Here is a 6,480-nt window from a genome sequence, read left to right on the forward strand (position 1 = left end):
CTTCTAACAAGTTAGATTCTGATACCTTCGCTTCTGACACCTTCGCTTCTGACAAGTTCGGCTCCTTAAGAGGGTTCGACTCTTTAAGACTGATTTTCGCGTAGACTACCGTTTTTGAGCTGTTTTTGACCCGGCTAAAGGGTCGGGATGGCCCGAAAGACTATAAAAAGTTTAAGAAACTTTTGAGAGAGATTTGGGAGAGATTTCTCATACTTAGAGAGATTTGGGAGAGATTTGACATACGTGGAGAGATTTGGGAGAGCTTTTGACATACTTGGAGAGATTTCTCATACTTAGAGAGATTTTGGAGAGATTTCACATACTTGGAGAGATTTCTCATACTTAGAGAGATTTGGGAGAGATTTGACATACGTGAAGAGATTTAGGAGAGATTTCACATACTTGGAGAGATTTCTCATACTTAGAGAGATTTGGGAGAGATTTGGCATACGTGGAGAGATTTGGGAGAGATTTCACATACGTGGAGAGATTTGGGAGAGATTTCTTTTGTGACCTTTTTGAGTGCTTGGCTCCGCAACGCAAGGTCCGTAAGCCTCGTTAAGCCATGTTTAAGGTTCTTACACCCTCCTGATGAGTATGCAACATTGTTTTATCGGTTTGGTTCATTACTTAACGCAGTTTTAGATTAATGAAATCTAGATATACGAACTTTTCAATTGACAATTTCTCATTAGCATAACAACTTGTATAATGATTACCTAATGTAAGCCCTAGTACCCACGGGTTAATTGAGTCGACCGGTTTGACTTGTTGACTTTAGTTTACTTTGACTTGATCGGAAATTAACGGTTGTCACGTCATCCCCCCGTTGGAGGGAATTTCATCCCAAAATAAGAATTTAGGCAAGGAGTATGCATGAATAATCGGGCTAAGAAGTGGAGATACTTCCTAATCGATTGATTCTCACGCTCCCAAGTGAATCCAGGTCCTTGCTTAGTATTCCAGCGAACCTTCACTAATGGGAAGCGGCGTTGCTTCGTCCGCTTGACCTCTCAGTCCATGGTCACTACGGTTCTTCCACGAAGGTGAGGCTGTAACAGCCCGGAATCTCAGGTATTGTTAAAATTATGTTTTTGGGGTGTTCTAAGAGGGGACTCGGCAAGTTGGAGCCAGACTCGCCGAGTAGGATCGCAGACCTGGTCGCGGGTTCGCGACTGGACTCGACCAGTCCAGATATGGACTCGGCGAGTCTGCGCTGTTTAGCGAAAACCCTAGCCGTTCAGATTTGGGACGTATAAAAGGGACTTATTGGCCGTCATTGTTCATTTTAGCCTTCTGAGAGGAACCCTAAATCGATTGTGTGCATCTAGAGCAAGGTTAAAGGCCATTGGTGATTTTGAAGGAGTTGTTGTGCAAGGAAGAGAAGGGCTTGGCTAAAGGAACAGCAAGGGAGTCACGTTCTGAGGATTGGGGACACAGAGAGTACATCATCCAGGTAAGAATTCGAGTATGCTCTGCTATGGTGATGTGTTTAGAGGATTAGGGTTTATGGAACCCTTTTTGTGGATAGATTGAATGTTACCCTAGTCCCCCAAACGATTGTAACCCCGTGTTGGGACCTTTGGAGGTCCAGAATGTCCCATGCCTGTGCATTTCGGGAAGTGATGAAGGTTTTGGATTGAAATCCTTATGCCTTAGGTCAATATGTAAATTATAAGTCTTGGGGTGTAGCATGAGCACCGAAATGAGGACCTTACGTGATGGACCAGTCTAGGAAGGCCAGACCTATGAATGGTCGGAGCAGTTCTGACCTTAGGAAGCAGTTTGAGCGGCTGCATGGCATGGACTCGCCGAGTTCGATGAACAGACTCGGCGAGTAGCTTGAAGAATAACTGGGACTCATCGAGCTGTTCTTCAGACTCGGCGAGTGGAGTCGGGGTGGCCCCGCGATTCTTCCAGGAGTAACTCGTCGGGTCAAGGAGAATACTCGACGAGTAGAAAGGGAATCTTACAGGATTGGAGGACGAATAGACTCGCCGAGTCGCCAGGGTACTCGCCGAGTCCGGTCGAGTTGACCGTGGACCGTTGACCAGAGTTGACCTATGTTTGATTTCTTAGGGTCAGTTAACTTGGAAGATAAAAGTGTTAATAAGAGATATATGATGATATAGGGAGTTTGTAGCTCGGCGGATCGAGTACGAGTGGTTTCAGGAGTTGCTAGCTTTCAGTATCCACGAGGTGAGTCTTCTCACTAAACTGTACCCGGAAGGGTTTGACTGTGTGACCGGAAGGTCGGATATGATATGTGATATACGTGCTATATGTGGTAAGTTAATTGTTATGCGTGCTATGTATGTTATATGGGCCGGAAGGCAATATGTTATGGGCCGGAAGGCGATTATGTTATGGGCCGGAAGGCGTTGTGTTGTGGACCGGAAGGTCAGGGCCTGGAAAGGCTTATATTCGTAAGTTGTATATTGGTGAACTCACTAAGCATTTATGCTTACAGTTGTTATGTATGTGTTTCAGGTACTAGCGAGGACCGTAGGAAGGCGCCGGCGTGATGTGTACACACTGATTGATGTTTTGAGATCTTGGGAATTCTATGAATTTTATTTTGACATAACACTTGGAATAATTATGCTTGGTTTGAATGAAAATACTTTATTTTTGAAATGAAAAAAAAAAATTTTGGTTTGAACATTTGCGTTGTTACAATTGGTATCAGAGCCTTGGTTTGAGGGATTCGGGTGCACCTTCGGGCGATACTGAACTCAAACCGAGGATTTGAGAAAAACTTTTAAAAATAAAGGCATAAACTTTTACAAATGATTTTGTGGTAAATAAGAAAGAAGCCGTGTGTATGATCAGTCAGCGCCCGAACGGTAAAGATCCCCAAAATACCTTACAATGTTATGTTATGAGATGAGTTATGATATGAATTGTTATGCATGCTAGAAGACTACGTACTCATGATAGGACTAGAGTGGCCTGATTTGTTATGCCTTAGTCTAGGGAGTTTGTCGATATGAGATGTTTGATAGCGTGCAGGTAGATAGTGCATATCAAAAGTAGAGTACTCACTAACCGGGGTTTGGGGAGGAAGATTTGGGATGAATGCTGTTACGATGTGGTCAGTAGTATTGGGCCGGGTCAGTGGGAGACCCAAGTAAGAATCCCTGAATATCGGAGACTGGGTAGGGTTGCGTTATCGAGTGCGATTGTACTTGATGGAGTCTCTGATAGTTTTATGTTGTATTTCAGAGACATCATGGTTAGACCACGCCACGAGGCGAGTTCAAGCGGTGTGAGTGACGAGGAGATTCGTCAGATGATTCAGGAGGAAGTAGCTGCGGCGATCCGGGCTGAGATCCCGGAGATGTTTGGGTCCATTAAGACCACCCTGATGGAGACGTTTGAGGAGCGGTACACCGCACTGACTGAAGCTGCAACCGCTGCCGTGGCCGCTGCTAGGCCACAGGGGGGTGACTCGTTGCTATTCTGGGAATTCAGCAACACGAAACCACCTGAGTTCGATGGGACGCAGGATCCGATTGCTGCGATGAGGTGGATCGCTGATATTGAGGGGTGCTTCTACACTTGTTCATGCCCGGAGCACCTGAGGGTACGGTTCGCTTTGAACCAGCTCCGTCTGGGAGCGAAGGATTGGTGGAAGTTCGTGACGGCGAACTTCACTTTGGCAGAGATTGCAGCAGTGACATGGGAGAGGTTTACTGCTATGTTCAGGGACGAGTACGTTCCCCTAGTGGAGAGGGAACGATTGGTTCAGGAGTTCTTAACCCTCAAGCAGGGTACTGATTCGGTTGCGGTGATCACGCGGAAGTTTCATGAGATGGCGATGTTCTACCCCGAGCTGGTGTCCACAGAGCAGTCTCGGATGAGCCGGTACTTGGGTGTTTTGAAGAGAGATATTCGGGAGTTTGTGTCAAACTCCACCTATCATACTTTTGCTGAGCTTCAAGCGAATGCCAGGAAGCGCGAGATCGAGTTGGAGACCCAGGCCAGGGAGGATGCCGAGTCTTAGCAGGTGGACCGGCGACCGGCTCAGTCTCAGCCGGCAGCCAAGCGGACCAAGTCCGCCGATTCGAGGACGGGAGGTCTGAAGGGCCGCACTTGCGGAAAGTGCGGCAAGGGTCACGATGGGGCGTGTCAAGCTGGTGTTTGCTACAAGTGTGGCAAGGAGGGACACATCGCTAGGGATTGCCCCAAGGGGTTTATGGTTTGCTTTCATTGCAACCAGACAGGCCATCGGAAGGCCGAGTACCCTCAACTTCGTCAGGGATCTGCACCTACTGCCAGGACTACTGAGACTTGACCAGCGAAGGTCAAGGCCCTGAGGGCTCGCGTGAGAGCCTTTCAGCTGACTGCGGAGGAGGTCCGCGCTGCGCCCGATGTTGTGGCAGGTATGCTGTAATTCACGTATTTGTTTTAAATTCGAGGTGTTATGCTTATGTTATTATATGTGTAGGTACTTTCCTTGTGAACTCTGTGACTGCTCTAGTGTTATTTGACTCGGGTGCGAGTAGATCCTTTGTATCCTTAGCTTTTAGTCAGCATATCAGTGTTAGTCGTGAGTCGTTGAGTCGGCCTCTGAGAGTTTCTATAGCGGCCGAGAGAGTGATTTGTGCCACGGAGGTTCTCCGGGGATGCGTGCTAGAGATTTTCGGGGTTGAGTTCCCAATTGACATGATTCCTATTACGATGGGTGATGTCTGTGTCATCGTGGGCATGGACTGGTTGAGCCGATTCGGCGCTGTCATCGACTGTGAGCGTCAGCTGGTGACTATACGAGACCCTAGTGGGGGAGTTCTTTCGGTGTACGGCGAGGGTACCCGTTCGGGATCAGCTTTTTGTTCGGCCGCTAGGGCGAGGCAGTGTCTACAGCAGGGCTGTAAGGGTTTTGTGGCGTATGTGATGGATACGTGGGAGGCTTCCGAGAGACCAAGGTCAGTGGAGGAGGTCCCAGTGGTGCGTGAGTTTCCAGATGTTTTCCCCGAGGAGCTACCAGGAGTACCTCCTGTGAGGCAAGTAGAGTTTGGTATCGATCTGGTTCCGAGGGCCGCGCCTATTGCTAAGGTGCCTTATCGTCTTGCACCTCCAGAGATGCAAGAGTTGTCCTCGCAGCTCCAGGAGTTGCTGGGGAAGGGATTCATTCGGCCGAGCAGCTCGCCGTGGGGAGCACCTATTCTGTTCGTCAAGAAGAAGGATGGTTCGCACCGGATGTGCATTGATTACCGGGAGTTGAACAAGTTGACGGTCAAGAACCGTTACCCGTTACTGAGGATCGATGATTTATTCGATCAGTTGCAAGGAGCATCTTGGTTTTCCAAGATCGATTTGAGGTCAGGGTACCATCAGGTGAGAGTGCGGGATGAGGACATCCAGAAGACAGCATTTAGGACGCGATATGGGCATTATGAGTTTGTGGTGATGCCTTTCGGGCTCACCAATGCCCCGGCTGTGTTCATGGATCTCATGAACAGGGTATGCAGACCGATGTTGGATCGGTCAGTGATTGTATTTATCGACGACATCCTAGTGTTTTCGAGATCTAGAGGGCAGCATGAGGAGCATTTGAGGGAGGTCCTGGAGGTATTGAGGTCGGAGAAGCTTTATGCAAAGTTCTCCAAATGTGACTTCTGGTTACGGGAGGTCCAATTTCTAGGACATATTGTTAATCAGGAAGGGATATTGGTCGATCCGGCCAAGGTTGAGGCTGTGATGAGTTGGGAGGTGCCGAAGTCACCCTCTGAGATCAGGAGTTTCCTTGGGTTGGCAGGGTACTATCGGAGATTTATCAAGGATTTCTCCAAGATCGCAGTGCCGCTCACCAGATTGACCCGGAAGGGTGTTGCATTCTCATGGGGACCCGAGCAGCAGACTTCCTTTGAGACACTTCGCCAGAGACTGTGCGAAGCCCCGGTATTAGCTCTCCCGGAAGGGATGGAAGATTTTGTTGTATATTGCGATGCATCGATTTCGGGACTGGGTGCAGTGTTGATGCAGAGAGGTCATGTGATAGCTTATGCGTCGAGGCAGCTAAAGCCTCATGAGGCAAGATATCCCACGCATGATTAGAGTTGGGGGCAGTAGTGTTCGCTCTCAAGATTTAGCGTCACTACCTGTATGGGGTTCGATGTACGATATACACGGACCATAAGAGCTTGAAGTATTTTATGGATCAGCCCAACCTAAATATGCGTCAGAGGAGGTGGTTGGATGTGGTCAAGGATTATGATTATGAGATCCTGTACCACCCGGGCAAGGCTAATGTGGTAGCCGATGCATTGAGCCGCAGGGCGGAGAGCACCCCATTGCGAGATGTATGTTTGAGACTGACTGTGATGACTCCAGTATTGAATGCTATTCGTGGGGCACAGGCCGAGGCTGTGAGACCAGAGATGCAGAAGAAAGAGCGGGTCGTTGGGTTAATTTCAGAGTTCGTTAAGGATGGACGGGGACTTCTGACGTTTCAGGGTCGTATTTGGGTACCGTTTG

The sequence above is a fragment of the Lactuca saligna genome, chromosome 5 (genome assembly GCF_052625555.1).
Source record: "Lactuca saligna cultivar CGN05327 chromosome 5, ASM5262555v1, whole genome shotgun sequence".
Taxonomy (NCBI): Eukaryota; Viridiplantae; Streptophyta; class Magnoliopsida; order Asterales; family Asteraceae; genus Lactuca; species Lactuca saligna.